This window comes from Marmota marmota, unplaced genomic scaffold (assembly GCF_001458135.2).
Source record: "Marmota marmota marmota unplaced genomic scaffold, marMar, whole genome shotgun sequence".
Taxonomy (NCBI): domain Eukaryota; kingdom Metazoa; phylum Chordata; class Mammalia; order Rodentia; family Sciuridae; genus Marmota; species Marmota marmota.
In genome coordinates, this window is record NW_025999842.1 from 23,768,854 (window position 1) to 23,787,284 (window position 18,431).

The 18,431-nt window shown below is 34.9% G+C and overlaps 1 long non-coding RNA gene across 1 annotated transcript; it reads right to left on the bottom strand.

The window, feature by feature from the left end:
• Positions 1-2,958: 2,958 nt before the first annotated feature.
• On the bottom strand, positions 2,959-13,663 carry LOC125620330. Its single transcript, XR_007351933.1, has 3 exons — positions 13,540-13,663; positions 11,521-11,688; positions 2,959-3,974 (listed from the first exon to the last, which is right to left on the bottom strand). It is a non-coding gene; the product is annotated as an uncharacterized LOC125620330 (long non-coding RNA).
• Positions 13,664-18,431: the final 4,768 nt, after the last annotated feature.

Here is an 18,431-nt window from a genome sequence, read left to right on the forward strand (position 1 = left end):
ACTTAATTATCTATTTTTAATCAAATGTGTGCTGCTGATCTACTGCTTAGCCCTTCTGTCTATTAGTTTCAAATTTGTCTTTTCTGTGTTTCATTAGGATTTTTTCCTCAGCAACAGCCAAACTTCATTGGTTTTTTCTTTTCAAGTTTCAGTCTCTGTGTCTCTCCTAACTGTAAGGACAAACATACTCAAATAAAACAACACCTGTTTTGAAAGAAAGTTAAAGAATATCTTTAACAATGTGAACCATACTTTTTAAAAAAATCTCAAAATGTAATTATTTACTTTATCTCTGAATTATCTGAAGTTTTATTCCCCTTGTAGGTTTTCTAAAAGGTAGAATTAACATATAGGTCCCTATCTAAGGTTGGGGTGTAGCTTCAGTGATAGAACTCTTGCTAGTATGTGCAAGGTGCTGGCTTCAATTCCAGTACCACAAAAAGAGAAGAGAAAGAAAAACAAACAAAAACAGAAGAAAGTGCTACCCTTAATTTGAATACTTATTCCAAATATGTTCCTCTCTGAAAAAAAAAATATGAGAAGTACACAACAATGTCTGCTTTCTCTAAAGTATCTGCTGTCTCTGAGTAAGCAAATACAGATCATGTCCATACCCCAAAATTGTTCTATATAAAAATTTCAACAAAGTTCTGCTTTTCCCTCTACTTAAGATTATGCAAATTTGTGCCACTAGCACAGAAGACTAGAGCCCTAGAGACCCATGACTTAGTGACAACCCATACCTTCTCTTCCAAGCACTCCCAGAATATGTGTCTTGATGGATTCTTTCACCCCTTAAAGGAATTACAAACTGTTATCAAATGTTTATTTTTCTCCTCTGCTTCAAGCTGAGAAAGACATTGACTACATTTAAACTGATCTTTAGAAGTATCTTAGAAAGTCTTAGAGCCTGTAGAGGAGCCTTTAAGGCAAAACTATTTAAACTATTTATTGAGGAGCAATGATGAAATAAGAGTTTAATGTTAATCTTATGATTTATGAGGAAGAGGAGATTTGGAAACTAGTCCCAGACAGTCATTGTGTCTTTTAAATCTTCCTTGGGTTTAAAGTAATACATACACACATATACACACACACATTCCACACTTAAAAAAAAGTACTAAGAGTAGACACAGGAATCAAACATATGGAGATCAAAAGAGCCACTTTATTATTTATAAAGCTGAGTAGGAGAAGTCAGTTGTTTGTAACTGTGCCCCAAACAGACTTACTATCACGCTGTCTGTAAGCCAAACCTTAGAACATCACATCCAAGGGATCAAAAACACACATCAGACACATTTGCAGTTATTCACTGCCTTATCCCCACTAACCCTGATGTTCTAACCTTATTACTAAGCGCTGCCCATCATCTAGCAGCAAGAATATCAACTGGAAGCTTGTTGGAGATGTAGGATTTCAGGTCCCAACCAAAATGAACTGGATCCTGTAGGAAAAGGGAAGTTCCTAGGGGGCATCAATGCACATTAAAGAATGACTGTTCCAGACTGAAAGTTGGACTTCAATGTTTTCCATACTTCCTCAGGACCCTGCTTGGAGATTGTGAAACATCAGGATGAGTCTTGACTGTCTACATTTTCAGAGATCTCTCCAGATAATTTTTAAATACTTAAGAAGTTTAGAGAAAATAAATCAGGGCTTCTGAAATGTTAATGATATGTGAGTCACATTAGAGTTTGCTAAAATGTAGGTTCTCATTCATTACATTTAGGGTGAGTCCAAAGATTCTAGTTTCTGTGAAAACACAAAAGTACAATAAATTTAAAGGTCTTTTTTAAAAATTTTTTTATTAGTTGCTCAAAATATTATATATCATACATTTGATTCAAGTGGGGTATGAATTCTTATTTTTCCACGTGTACAGATTGCAGTATCAAATTGGTTTTACAGCCACGTTATACATACAGCCATATTAGTGTCTATTGTATTCTGCTACCCTTCCTATTCCCCCCTCCCCTCCCTTCCCCTCCCATCACCTCTCTTATTTAAAGATCTTATTTGACTCCCGCCATACACACATACACACACACCCCTCCATTCTGGAATCAAATAGATCTCAAGCCAAAATAGGTTCAAAGAACTCCATTTTGCTACATGGTCAGACAACACTTATGATCAGAAAATTCAAATGAGGTACAGAGAATAGGAATACAGAGACACTTGGTTGGTTTTAGCTGGGAGTTTGCCTTAGTTGAACGGCTTTGTAATTGACTGAAATTCAGTTCTGTAGTTGGTTGAGAATCAACTATTTGTTATGAAAGCATACTCCTATCTGAGGCTTTCAGTTGGTTCACTTCCTAAGTGGCAGTTCATTAGTTAAGGACTTATACAGAAGCATCCTTGGGTCAAATCAAGTTTGATTTAACAGTTTTAATAGACCCAAATTAATGCAATGCTCCTGTTCTATAAACCACACTTTACATGGCAAGACCACAGAAGTTGTGCTTTCTCCTTAGCTGTGGGGGCCAGTAAATCTTTCACAGACTAAAGGCAAGCAGATCCTAAGAGAACAGGGGACAAGGCAGAGATATACACACTCAGAAAAATATCAACCTTTCAAATAAGTGTTTCATCCCTGTTTGTAGATGAGTAGTAGTCAAAAGGACTTAGAAGAGAGGTAAATATTATCCTCCTATTATGGTTTAGATATGAGATTTCCCTCAAAACCTCAAGTGTGAGACAATGCAAGAAAATTTAGAGATGAAATGATTGCATTATGACAGCCTTAACCTAATCAGTGCATTCCTCCCCAGGTAGGAATTGACTAGATGGTAATTGTAGGCAGGTAGAATGAGGCTGGAGGGGGTAGGTCCCTGGTTGCAAGCCTTTGGGGTATATATTTTCTACTTGTTGAGCAGAGCTCTCTCTCTCTCTGCTTCCTGGTGTGATGCCCTGAGCCACTTTTCTCTACCACACACTTCTGCCATGTTCTGCCTCCCCTCAGCCCCTGAGGAATGGAGTTGGTGATCAAGGCCTGAATGTCTTGAACTGTGAGCCCCCAAATAAACTTTTCCTTCTCTAAAATTGTTCTTGTCAGGTCTTTTGGTCATAGCAACAAAATAGCTAATCAAACACCTCCAAAAACTTGGAGAGTAGAAACAGATTTTGGAAATATGAGGTGTAGGACAACATGGTTCTCTCAATTTATGGGTCCCAGTAATTCATTAATGTTGCTGGTCTCTACAGGGAGGTGACTGACAGAAACAGAACAACCCTGCTGCTACCTGGAGCCTGCCACTCTACCACCAACCACTGTTCTTGTATATACCATGGAATTGCCGGTGAGCACTTGCTTTTGCCCCAACATGATTCAATAGACCAGAACAGTACATGAGTCTGATCAGTCCAGCAGTGCCTGAAGCTGAGAGTCAACTTTCCAATCTCTTTCTCATCTGAAGTTATTCTCAGCCAGTTTTCAAATACAGATCACAATGTATCAAGCCCAATGTAAAAATAACAGAGAAATAACATTCAAAAAGTATAATAATAGTAATAATAATATGGTCCAGATTTCAACAATATTAAAGGTTCCCTGCATGCTTTTATTTCATTTAGTTTTCAGGTAGAAAGTAAAATCCAAAGATAGATTCAAAATAAAATTCAAATTTTAATGCTATGAATAAAAATTTTCCTCCAAATTCTTGAGCCCACTCTAGATATACTGAATCAGAATCTCTGGGAACTAGGCCAGAAAATTTGCATCTTGAACAAGTCCCCAGATAATGTCACTGCTCTGGTCTGGAAACCACACTATGAACACTATGTTACAGGACGCCAAGATGGTTTACCTAAGAACACTTGAGAGCCTCTTTTAAGACAGAAGCTGTACCTTTATTGAGGTGAGCTTTTACTAGAACTAACAGCCTTTCCTTGCTTAAAGATCTGATTCCTCTCCCAGTGTGCTGTGTAGGTCAAAGTCAGCAGCAGCAAATCCTCATTCCTGGCACTCAGGCCTGTGCCAGACGAAAAATAAATGAATCACCAGTGAACAATGGCTTCCACTTCTGTAACTGGAAAAGTCTACCTAAATCTAATATATTAACTTGTTAGTTTAAAAGACCCCAAATAAACATTTGGGTCTTTTTTCAAAAGATTATCTAGCTCATTCATATTGTTTTAGGGTTTATAGATTGGGATAAATCAGACCTCTATTCAGATATCATCTAAGATTAACAGGGGGGAAAATGTTAAAACTGACATGACAAAGTTGGAACAGAACACACCAGATGGGCTTACAGGAAAAATAGGATTTCTAACATACACACTCCTCTTCACAAACCCCATTCTCATGTATGTAGAACCCCAAGAACAGAAATAATAACAACCATGCACAACTCTGCAACCATATGGCCCTGGGTTATTCCTGGCTCACTCCCTGGAGCCAATAAAACAAGAGCAGGACATTTATTAAAAGGGAAAGCAGTCCCTTCCCCTAAATATCAGTCAAATAAACAAGTTTCTTCTTTGCCCTACAGTAGAGAAGGATAAAAGAGACTGAAGATGTCAGATTATCACTCTAATGACATTTCCTCCTCTCCTATGGAGATGAGTGAAGATTACTTCATAGAAATGGAAGAGGAAGTAGTAGAAGAATCCTAATGATTCTTAATGGATACAAAAGATTGGAGGAATCTATACATTTTTAAACCTACTTAGCAATTAGTCCCATTGGTCTGATTAAATTTTAGTGACTTGTATTTTGTTTATTTCCCTATCACTAAAGACAGTCATGAGAGTTAACTGTTTTTCTTTAAAAAAAAAACATATTTTATTTTAATCATTTGACAATACCCTCAAAAGCTACTTGTAGTCACACAACAGCCCCTCTTTTCTGGCAATCCTACATGTTAGAGAAGGAGCAGCCATTGTTGAATAAGACTCCTGGACATAATCAGGCCAGGGTTTGGCATCTTGTTCCAGCTGAACCAAGTTGGCATCCCATAAAAGTTTAAAATTTAGATGTGATGTCAGTCTTAATCTGGTTATTATCTTTGATAGGAGTTGTCAGTCACCATATTACAACACATAAATACTGATCCTTAACACAAAAGAAGAATAAAGTAGACACATAAAGATGGGCATAAGGTGATAGATGGGAACGATATTCCAGAACTTTTTCTAATATTTTTAATGAGATCCCAGTGCATCAAGACTCTTGATTTCCATGAAACACCTCTACAGTTTACTTTGAACAAGGAGATTGCTCATTCAAATGCTTTCTCTTCCACTTTCTCCAGCTTCCCAGCCTCTCCAAGCACAGTGCGTTAGTTGCATGGTACCATTATGTGATTATGATGCCTCTTTCTATTACTGTCCCTTTATTGCTCTTAGTGTATGGTTTTTTCCTTGTTAATAGGAAGCAGAGGCTATAATAATGTTTTCATATCTTAAAGGATTTATTTTTCCCCATTGTAATACTTTTAAACATAATGAAAAATGCAGGGAAAATACACCATGTTTTATACTTTTCAATTCAGCCTGCTTTTAATAATTACTTTCTACATAAAAAATGGGCCTTGCACTAGAAAATGGGAAGACTACCAGGAACTTCATAAAGTCAATGTGCTCAAGGAAATTGGAATCTTGTTGTGAGGACAAGTAGATACAAATAGGCAAACTAGCAAAGAATATTATAATGGGATGGATATTATAAATAAACTTTTAACAAGGTGCTACCACAAAGCAGAAGAAGGAACACTAAATTTTACCTCAGGAGATTGAGGAAGATATCACAGAGGAGGTTAGATTTGTATTGGGGCTTAAAGTGCAGGTAATTGTGCGAATACAGTTACAAATCATGGATAGTGCATGCTCATTAAGAAAATCCTGGCTGCACTTAAGGCTAAGGAGTTGGACCAAGGCCAACTTGTTAAGTCTCCTGGCAAAATAGAGGTTCAGCATCCTTAAGACAAGAAGACTTTAAAGATTTGAAGAGAAAAATAAGACCGTCCGCCTATGTTTTGGAAGAAAAAACTGCCAGAAGAGTGTGAAATGTGATTATATATGTGCGCTGCTCAAAGCAAGGAAATTTATTTAAAAGACTATTGTGTAGATGAGGTTTACCTAAGTTTCAGGGTAAAAGGTGAAAAAAAAATGAAATCAAGAAATAATTTGAAAGCTCAAGTGGTGACTTAATTTCAAACTCACTGACCAGAAAAACATTGGAATATAGAGAAGGAGAGCTCAAAAATACACACAGAGCTATTATCAGAACAAAACTGGCCACATTTCCCCGCAGGAAGGCATGATATTAGCAGATCTGCCACTCTTAGCAGGATGATATTTTTAAATGTACCTAGAAATCCACATAGAGATAGAGAGATGATGTACATTCTCAAGTATCAAGTAGGCACAGATACAAAGTAGGAAAAGCAATAGTTGCTCTTGTGTAACCCTTGATAACATGCTGGGGATTTTTTTAAATGATGGTCACCAATGATTTGCACCAACTGTAGAAACTCCTAACCTAAGCCCTAAGCAATTCACTCCACAACTAGATTAATATGCTGAAGTTGGGTGATCATGTGTATGTGATTGTAGGGCAAATATCAACTATCTAATAGAAGTAGAAGATTTTACAAGTTGAAGTTTTACCTAGAAAACTTGAATCTCAAGAAATAATACAAGAAAAAGAAGAAGAAAGAAGGCTTGACTTTTCTACTAAGCAATTTAATAGGCATATATTACTTAGTCATCAGAGTTCACTAAAACATTATTTTGAAATTTCTATGAAAAAAGCCATATATTTTCTCAATGTATCTCAGGATTTTCTAAAATTAGAAATTCTATATACAACCAAAGTTGGGATTCAAAAAAATCTAGCTATAGAATAATGTGTTATTTAGTTGTTTTTTTTTAACTTGTCAGTGGACATCACTTATAACTTAGGTATAACAGTGTTTTTCTTATAGTTGTTTCAACAGTAACTAAATAAATACAACAAAGTCCTTTTTAAATCAGAACATTTTAGATAATAATTCAGAGGTTATCAGTTTTGTAGAAAAATAAATGGGCAAGTTTCCTAAGAAGCGTGGGCAACCCATGAGTGTTTGTCACTGCAATGGTTGTATATAGAATTTTTAATTTTAGAAAATCCTTGAGGTCAGGAATGGGAATAAAGGGACATATTTTCCTTATGAACGTGAAGTTAAAGGATAATTAGGTACCTATAAATATAGAAACATCTAAGGGACAAAGACAAGTGTGATTCTGAGTTGAGCATACCCTCAAAAATTATCCACATGAGAGTTAAGATCCTACATATAAGAGTGTACACATAATATTGACATAATGCCGAAGTACAATCACAAGTCACTGTGGCTGTTTGTTAAGTGCAAAAAGACTTTAAAATTACTTAACCTAAGTTCATATCTAGGTTCCTGTAACTGGAAACTATGCACGATGTTGGGCCAATTACATAATCTTTGGAACTTTAAATTCATTCATATGATCAACTCTACTTTTTTTTTTCTTTTGTAATACTGGGGATTGAACCCAGGGGTGATTTACCAGTGAGCTACATTCCCAGTCCTTTTTATTTTGAGACAGATTCTTGCTAAATTGCTGAGGCTGACCTTGAACATGTGGTCCTCTTTCCTTACCCTCATGAGTCTCTAGGATAACAGTCATGGCCACCAGACCCAGCTCACTAAGGTCATTATGCTTGTCTCAAAGAACATAGCACTAGCTGTAGTTGAGTGAGTCAGTCATTTGGAGAGTCTGTTATGATGCAGTTCCACTACACACACATGTATGTTAAAGAGTGGGTGCTGAAGGAAAGCACCTCACCGGAACTGGAGAGGTAGAATTACTTCCTACAGCTAAACGTGCTCCCTGTGGGAATTAACTAAATGAAAGGGAGACAGAAAGAAACAATGATATTGGCAGAGAAAGAACTTTTAAAATCTAGGCAGTGAGACAGGACAAGGCACAAATTAAAATATATCTTTATGGCTAGAAGAGTATGTGTAACAAGGGAATAACAAGAAAAGGGTGGGAGGTAGAGAGGGTTGAATCAGAGAGCCTTTTGAACTTGTGGGGGTGTTGGACTTCTCTTCAAAGGCAAGAGGACACCATAAAATTGTTTCAAATAAGAAAGTCACATCATCATATTTAAGAAGGTTTGAAGAAGACTAAGATAATTGATAAGGGTCATTGGGATGATAGATGGTAGAATTGTATGTGAATTATAAAAAAAAAGACAGGAGACACTTAACATTGGGGGGAAATGTAATATTTGAGGGACTGGAGATTCTGACCAGCAAAAAGTCAAGTGCACACAGTGGAACTGATGGAAACAGTGAAGATTGGAGGAGGTCATCTTCAGAGAGTAATTACATGAAAGCTGTGCTTTGATGGAGAAGTATTTCTATTGGTTGGAGAAGCTGAAGTATGGCCCATGGGAACAGAAGTAGAAGAGGAGTGGAGATGGTCTTAGCTAGGAATGGAATCAAGATGGAAAGTTGTAAAGGCATAAAGTTGTCAGGAGATGCTAGAGCAATTTGTTGTACAATTTCTCTTATGTAGGTGTTTTATTTTTATTTGTTGATTGGTTTTTATTTCATTATCATTGGCAAGTTCTGAAATTCAGATCTGAAGCACTTATCCACATAGCTTAACCAAAATAAGCTTTGCTTGTGGTCTGTCTCACTTATCAGAGCCTTGTGTAGGAGTTTGGAGCCATAATCCCAGTTATTAATGAATTTCTCTTGTTCCCAGTTTGTATAGGAGATGCTCTTGCAGAAGGCAAAATTTCGATATTCCTGGGTCCTCTGCCTTCACTTTATTTTAAAAACTTCTCACTCCACAACACTAAAAAGGGGCATAAATCAATCATTTGTTAAACAAGTGTTTTTCAGAGTCAAAGATAACCAAAGAAGTTGAGGACACAGGGATGGAAGGCTTTAAGAAAGAAAAAGGTTGTCTCAAATTTGAATTACATCATTTAACATCCCTGTTTTATTCTATGTGTATGCAGGTAGCAAAATATAACTACAGAACAATTTCTGATTGGTTCAACCCCAATATATCTTAGATTGCTATAAGAGAGTGATATGTAAAATATGAACCCAGGAGCCTAACTTTTTTTTTCTTTTCAAGGGGAAAAAGTCTCCATGACAAACACAAATGACTAATCGAAATAATATAGTATAAATACCATTAAAGTGAACATTGACCACATTTATTACAGATTAAAATAAAAATTAGAATAAAATTTAAATTAGAAATAAAATAAATTAGGGGGAAGGAAAATGGGAACTTCTTCTAGAAAAGGGCAAAAACAAAAGTATTTTACTTCAAGATGCCTTTGGCCTAACTGCATTTTGGTATGGAATATCTCAAGGACTATGCAAGTCAGGCAGTCATTTTATTTCTTCAAGGAAACAAATGATGTGTGCCATGTACTGAAGTAAAATGGACATATATTTTTTGCTGCATAGTGTGTACCTTGCAACAAAAATATTTTTCCATCTCATCAACACCTTGTTTTGATAATATCCATGGTGATGGGTTGTGTTCTAGAAATGGCCAAAAGGGGTAAACTTAGCACTGGCACACTTTAAACACTATTACAGAAGAAAGAACCAATATATGTATGTGTTATTCTCAGAGGAAACTAGACATAATCAATAATTAAATCATTCTTAGCCATATAAGGAACTAAGGATGATAATGGAGGTGGATGAACAAAACTTAACACAATTAAGGCAAAATCCCAAATGCTGCACCCAGCATGAACCTAGCTATCAATATTTTATTAAAAAGTGTGCAGATCAGGAAGAATCACACTCACTGGAAAATTGCTAACCTCATGTTAACCTTTATGTTCCTAAATTTAGAAGGTCATGACTGTTTATTGTATAATTAAAGAGATGTCATTAATCATAATAGCTTCCCTTGCTTTTCCCCTACCCAGAATATTCAAGGAATCTGGCAGATTGGGGAAAATGAGGAGCTTTGCTTTCTGTGGGAAGTCTGGCCACACAATGGAAACCACTGCAATACCTTTGTGTTCTCGGCCCCCTGGTGGGATACTGAAAAGTGCTTTACTTATGCAAGCTGCTCACGCAAGGCAGTATCCAGGCCATGAAGATTAGATTATTGTAACTCCCTGTTGGCTGACTTGCTCCATAAGGCCTTACATAAACTCCAGCTGGTGAAGGACAAAGCTGCCAGGTTCCCTCTGGAAAGGGTAAAATTAATCAAAATATATTTCTCCCTTTCTGAAATCCCTGTGTTAGCTATTGGTTAAAAAGTAAAGTAGTGTCCTGATTTTTAAATTACTCTTTTAATTCAGGGGGTAATATCTGGCCCAACTCCAATGTGCTTTTTACAACCTCTTAGCAATTTACAGTTTCCTGGCCAGCTTCTGAACTCTGCTGAAGCAAATCTGTTTCGTGTCCCAAGACCATTTCAGGCTTTATGAAACAAAGGTATTTCTATAATCTTTACCACTTATAGTTCTGCTTTGATTATAAAGCATTAGGTCTGAACTATATTGATTTATGCAAAACTTTATAACAAGTATTCTTTAGAATAACAGGGAATGCTGTAATTTTATTTCTCATTAACCCAAGTCAATTAGATATTGCCTTTAGAGATTGAGACTCAGAGCTAAAATCAAGGACTTAGAATGTTCAGGTCCAAATATCCTTTACAAAGGTATCAGTTGGCTAGCTAGCATGAAAGCACATACACATAGGCACACATACACCCTAGATCATTCACTTGTCAAGTTCTAAATGGATTAGAAATATAGAAACTTTTAAATGCTCCCTTGTTAGGTAATCAAAATAATCTTCCTTTATTGACCAAGAGCAAAACAAATGAAAAATACCATGAAAGTTTTGGACATACAAACAATTCAACCAAGTGTATGATGTTTATTAATTAAAGCCAAAAGTGCAGGTTAGACACTAGAAATATGAGAAGAAAATCAAAGAATAGGCTTGCTTTATCTGCACTCAGAATTCTAGTAATGTTCAAAGAATATTCTGATAGTTAACTGAAGAACTACTGAGACTCTTTAGTGGAAGACTTTTAATCCTAATCTCTCTCCAGGAGCCCATTATTCCAGAAAATTTGAACACTTTCAAAATTCAAATAGATCTTCCCTAATATCTAGTCACCCTTTAATATTGCAATGTCAGTCAATCCAACAATATCTTCCTTGAGCTTAGGACATGAATATGAACAAACAATAACTATTCTGGCATCAACTTGAGGTTAAAATTAAGTCCTTAAAATCTGTTGAATATCTACTTTACATTCAACATTCCACTAAGATTAATTTTATATTATTTATGCATTATAACAATTTTATACTATTTATGCATTATAACAAACAAGGTAGATATTACTGTTCTGTTTGTTACTTCATGTACTAATTTAAATACTATAACCATAAATATTCTTTAAAAAATCAGCATAATTATTTTCTGTCACATACAAATTATCCTGTATTTTTAATATTAACAGCTACTAATATTGTAAACACACCTGGTTGATTTTCGAAGAAGTCAAAACTTGAAAGAAGCAACTAGCAAAGCATAATTTTTCCACTTTGTATCTTTGTTCTGAAGGCAGAAACAGGTTCAGGGGAGTGTGGAATGTCTAGGAGCTCAACAGTCAGCCGTCTTTCTAGGTCACTGGACTTGGGGAGGAAGCCTGAAGCAAAAAGGACTGTAAGAGAGTGAAAGAGGGTGGGAGAGCCACCTCAGAGAGGTGGGACCCCAGGAGGGCAACACTGAATTCTGTATGTAGTTGACCTTTGGCCTATCTGATTTCTGAACTACACATTCAGAGGTCAGAAATCATGTGACCAGGAGTGATAAAACAACCATGATGCTTCCTAAACTGAGAAAGAACTTAAAATTTGTCTAAACAACAATAACCTACTAAACCAAAAAAAAAAAAAAAAAAAAAAAAATCAACACTCCTTGGGGAACAATAACACAATATAAAGTCTCTACAAAAAAAAAAAGTTTATAATGTGCAAGAGAAAATCCAAAATTTCTCAAAACATGAATACCCAGGAATATTAACTCATTGTTCAGAGAAATAAAATTAACAGAGGGAATCTCAAAATAACAGTAGATATTAAAATATTCATAGAAAAAATTATAAGTAGTTATCATGAGCATGCTAATTAGACAAAGAAAACTACATTTAAGCAGAGAGCATTAAATAAGTCAATATATTTTAATGGATTGAAATTCTTTTGACCAGAAAAGAATTAAATAAAAAATCAATAATAATAAGATAACTATGTAACCTACTATTAGAAAATTTAAAACACACTCTCAACTATCACGAAGTCAACAAATAGTTTATAAGAAAAATTGAAAATTATTTAGAACTAAAAAATAATGAAAATAAGACATTTTTAAAATTTTGAGATAAATTAGTTTTCAAAGACAACATTATAGCTATCATTCTTATAATTAATGATCTAAAGTGCCATATCAAAAACAAAATAGTAAAAGAATAGCAAATATTTATACTTATGTATATTACACATACATACATCCTAGTAAAAATTATATATTATTAATAACAATAATGAGGAAGGGGAGGTGAAAGGATGAATAATGAAGGAAGTAAGAAATAAGAAACATAAAAGCAAAAGTCAAAAAATAGGAAAGCAACAGTAGAGAGAGATGGAACCCCCAAAATATATGCAAACTCTTTAACTCCTAATCAAGACAAAAATTGAGAGAGAGACAGTTCTTCTCAATATCAAATCCTAAAGATATTAAAAATGATATAAGATAATGGGTAATTTTATGCCAAGAAGTTTGATATTTTAAATGAAGTGGAAAAATATTGAATATATAATTTATAAAACTCAGTTCAAGATAAAATAAAACAAAACAAAAAACCTAAATAATAGGATGTCTATTTAAAACACTAAATTTCTCATTCAAATATGCCTACTAGAAAATTTCTGACGCACATATACTCACTGGTGAATTTTATTAACAAAGAAAGAACATGATACCTACAAAATTTCTTCAGAAAGCAGAAAAAGGGGATTACTCTCCAATTTATTGTAAAGCCAGTATTATCTTTTAGATCAAATTCAAACAATTCATCACAAGAAAAATAACTGCAGGCTAATAGTCCTTGTAAATATGGCCACAAAAACCTTACACAATTTTAACAAATCACAACCAACAACACATAAAAAAGGTAATAAATCATGACTAAGTGAGGTTTATTCTGGGAGTGAAAGATTGATTCAAAGTCAGAAAAATCAATCAGTGCAGTTCGCCACATGTACTAGTTTTGTATTGCTCTGTAAACAACCACAACAAACTTAGCAGCTTAAAGCTACCCACTTATTACTTCTGAGCTTTGTATGTCAGGGATCTAGGCATGGCTTATCTGGGTTTTCTGTTCAGGGCCTCAAAGTCTGAAACCAAGGTTTATGCCAGATTGAGCTATCTAGAGGTTTTGGGCAAGGGACCACAGGTGGCCTTTTAAGATTAAGGTTGCAGATAAAACACAGTTCCTTACAGTATGGGACAGAGGTCTTCTCTGCTTGCTTGTCTCCATAGCTAGAGGCTTCCCAGCTGCCTTACTAAGTGATCTCCACCTTCTTCGACACCAGGATTGGGAATGCTTTTGGTATCAAATCCTGCTCACAATTTAAATTGCTCTAGCTTCTCTGTGTCTGACCTCTGGACCCAGATTTGAAGGGCTTATTTGTTTAGGCAAAGCTCACACAGATAATCTCCATTTTAAGGTCAGTTGATTTGGGACCATAATTACATCTGCAGAATTGCTTCAAAGCAACACTCACATTAGTGTTTAATTGAATAAGTGGTAGAAGGTGTTGTACAGACCAGAGAATAGGAAATTCGGGAGCCATATTAGAATTCTACCTAACACACCATATTAATAGAATAAAATAAGCCATTTCAGAAGATGCAGAAAAGCTTTTCAATTGAACACCTGCTCAAAATTAAAACATATTAAAATAGGAATTTTAATTTCAACTCAAAATTTATTCACAATTAAAACCTCTCAGAAAATCATGTAGTAAAAGAAAATTTTTTCTCAATCTGATAAAGTGCATCTACAAAAATCTTAGAACTAACATCATATGTAATGGTGAAATAAAGATCTCCTAAAATCAGAAACAAGGGATACCTAATCTGTCATTTAGGTCAATGTTGTACAAGTATCTCTAATGAATATAATAAAGGGAAAAGAGAAAGAGAGTGGGGTGGTGAGGGAAGATATAGAAAAGGGAAAGGAAAGAAAAAAGAGAGGAATAAGTTAAACTATCTCAATTTTTAGATGATATGTTTATTCATTAAAAAAAAAGACTGTACAAACCTACCACTAGCAGTAATAAATTATTTAATAAGGTTGAAAAATACAAATGTAACTCACAGAAAAGTTATACTTTATGAACACTAGAAAATGATTGGAAAATATAATTTTGAGAAATTCTACTTAGCAATAAAGAAACCAAATATATATGACAACATATTACATGTATTGTATCTCTAGAATATTGGGAAATAAAGGGCTTTTATCCTAGAATCTCAGGAATGGAGAATATGAAAATCTAGCTGGGAAAACTAGAATATTATTATTCACATTTCAGGGTACTAATAAATGGTGGCATTTTGTTAGAAACTGTTTTTCCAATCTCTCTTTGAGGAAGTCCTGTATTTTCCTGGTTTCTTTACATTATGGTTTTGATTTATTCCTGTGTTTCGATTTATACCCTTTTAAGTATTTTTCAGCACACTACTGGAACCATAAATCCATTTATGTTGATTGCCACTTGAGAGGGCCAACAATTTGATGACAACTTGTTGGGACAAGGAAAATGATTTGAAAAGCTAGTAAACCAAAGAATATGGAGGCTATCACCAGCCAAACTCAGATTCCATAGGGGTGTCAGGCACAAGGCTTGCCCAGGGAGTGTGAGCAGACATAGCAGATAGGCAGACACCAGGGTGGTTACAAATTTCAGAGATTCTGCTTTCATGATGCAAGGGCTGCTGTCATCTGTAGGTCATCAAATGTTTCAGGTTCTTTAATCTAAAGAAACATTACAGATTCAAAAGTTTTATATTCCATGTCTTTTTGATTCCTTTTCCCAGGTAGTTAATGCTGCAGTTAATCATTAGGATATACAAGCATCTGTCATTGGGAAGCAGGGAGGATGGAGCAAGGTAACTGTCCCCTGGAGAACAGGGGGAGATGGAAGTAAGCAGCTATCACCAGGCAACACGGTGACATGCAGTTCTTCACAGGAGAATAGTTTTAAGCTGTTCAGTGGCTTCAGTCAGGGGTGCCATCTACAGCAAAACTAGTGGGAGGCTAATAATATGGTGCTCAGCTGTGCAACCTCCAAAATTAGTGGAGCTAGAAGGTTTATTTATTTTCTTGTCAGTGAAAGTATGGCCATTACAAAATGCATGCATCTGTAACAATACACAGATATGAACAAGAAAGTTGGAAGAGAAAAAAATTAAGGTCCAGACACGTCATTGAGTTCCTTCTCAATTTTTCTATCTACAAACTGAGTTCTGGTGACACTGTAGCCCCTGAGAGGAAAAGAGTAAAATACCATGTGCCGTATGCCACCTTTTTGTTCCCAAAATCTTGCCAACTTAAAGGAATAATAAGAGCAGGCCTGGGCCCAAAAGTCCAGATACACATCATCTTAGAAAACTCTGGCTCTTTTATGCACCCTGGGAACTAGAGTAAGTTGGTGTTATCCGTAGAAACCAACTTTTTTGGTAAGTATGCCAGTATAGTTGCCCTTTGGAATGCTGATCATATAAGCAAACTAAACAAGTTATGCTGATGATGTCACTGTCTCTTCAGCCTAACATATAAAACCCCTATATGAGTGCAGATGGCTGCAGAACTGAGAACCCTGTAGAAAGGATTCATGTCACTGGTCCAGCTGGCCATCACTGGACCAAACAATGTGAGAGAAAGGAAGTAGTGTGTGACAAAGCACCATGAAGGATGGAGGTGCTGTCAGCCTGTCACCATTGCCATCTTCTTGGAACAGTCACTGATCTCCTGGGAGCTTGTCCTAATAAATCCTATGTATCCCATATCTCCAGACACTTTCTTTGACCTGTCTACTCCCCTGTCCTGACACTTTTCAGCTGTGGATGAGATACCATCTGATATTCATGACATGTCATGAATTTTATAAGCTGAATTATCATGTTTAGGCAGGAAAACTAATTCTTGAACCCAGTGTTGGCAGAAATTTAGTCTTTCAGCTAGTTCATGAATTCATGCATAGAAATAAATGAATATAACCTGTGGTCTTGTATTTTCTATTTTGTCTTCACAACATTATGATTGACAGATGCTTGCAGAACATAGTTCTCTTTTCTAGTATTGCTCTAAGTATTATTGACATCATCTCAAGGAAAGCCAAGGGGAAATGAGAGTTTAATGTTACAAAATATTATAAAAGCTTTTGTGATGTCAGTCCTCCCAATGCTGGTGACTAAAAATCTATTTATACCCACGTTTACTAAAATTGGGATGAATTTAGAAGTAGGAATATTTTCCAACATATTATACCCTTTGACTCACACACCACAGTATTAAAAAGAGAAAAAGAAATGGCCTAAGTGTATATTTCCCAAGTTGCTTTTGATTTTGTCTTTTAATCATTTGTTTGCTATTAACATACAGAAACAATATTTCTCTTTAACTTAAACTATATATATAATTTTATATATATATAATTAAATTTAGAAGAAAATTTTCATTCAATTTTAAATGTATATAATTTTAAAGAAAATTTAAAATTTAGAGTAGTGTTTTTAATATTAAAACCTGTGGATTATATTTAAGGTTCACATACATAAAGGTTACACATGCATAACATTGATTATATAGGTAGGAAGAATCAGAGTGTAATAAATTTTGTTAAGCCCCTACTGAGTTGCAAGAAATTGCTTTTAATTACAAAATTAGCCTACAAATGTGGTAAACATCATTAATTGATTTAAATTCTATGTTTAGTGTGAAGAACCCTTTCTTTGACATCTAGCTGTGCTACCAGTCCCATTCCAACATCTTTAGAGAGAAAAAGGTTCTGATGGAAGTGGAGAGAAGTATATGATCACAGAGAAGTAAACCAGCAACACCTTGCTAGAAGAAGGGAGCTGTTCAGACTGATAGAAGGGAAAAAGGGATAAATTTGTATATATTTGATAAACAATTCATTTATTTAATAAATATTTACTTGATGTTTACTATACACTCAGTTTTATTTTGATGCTGTGGACACACTAGTGAATAAGACAGTGCATAAATTTCTAGCTTGTCCTTGGAAAAGAACAAGAAGGATCTGGAGTATAAAATCTAACTAGAGTGAAAAGTGTTCATTTAACAAAAATATGACCTGCCACATATATCAAAAATCTGCTGTTAATACTATGGTAATTTTATTTGACCACAGAGAATGAGAGAAGAGACAGAGATGAGCTAGAGAATAAATAAAGGCTTCTGCATACGAATTCTCATACAGACTGAGTTCTATGCCTTTGAATAAGTCATATCATTTTGCTCAACTTCGTTTTCATGGGTAATATGGGAAAAATAATATTTACAGATTTACCTTCCTAATAAGAGCACCTTGAGACTAAATGAATAGTTTCTGGATTCTGTGGAATAAAATCCAAATGATGATCAAGAGGTTATGAGACCCAGGGGCTAGCGCTACTCACAAAGCGGCTGTATGTAACCAAGTTTAATAATTTTATATTTCTCAAACATAAACATTATGATCCCATGCCTTTACATAAGGGCAAATGGAAACCTGAAAAATAAGAGTTTATTTTGAGAATTGCTACTTTTATTTACATCTGGACATTATTGTAAATATATATCAATTAAATCTGTGATGATAATTTAAAGATCTAAGTCATTCCCACGAAGGCAAAAAATAAAATCTAATTGTGAATAATGAGGCAGTGAAATTTAATCATTATGTGTTTTTAAAGTATGACTTTATTTTAACAGGCCAGTGAAATTATTGATAGATTTAATTAGGGATATGTATTATGCTGGTTATTCAACCTAAATGTCATCTGCTTTTTGATTTGCATTCTATCATTAAATACCAGGATTAAAATATGAGCCACTTAAATAATGTTGCCTTATATTTGTTCTCTAGAATTACCTCATTTAATAAATATGTATTAAGCACTGATCTCACAGTGTTGTTTCCAGGATCAGATGAAAAAACATCTATTAAATGCCATATAAACACTAGCAAGAATTTTAAATTGTATTTATTAAATCATTATCATTTCCAAGACCTCTGCTTACTTCTTGGGCAAAAATTTCGAGATGACTTCTCAATCACTGGCACCATATATATTCTACATTTCCAGAAAGATCGGAAA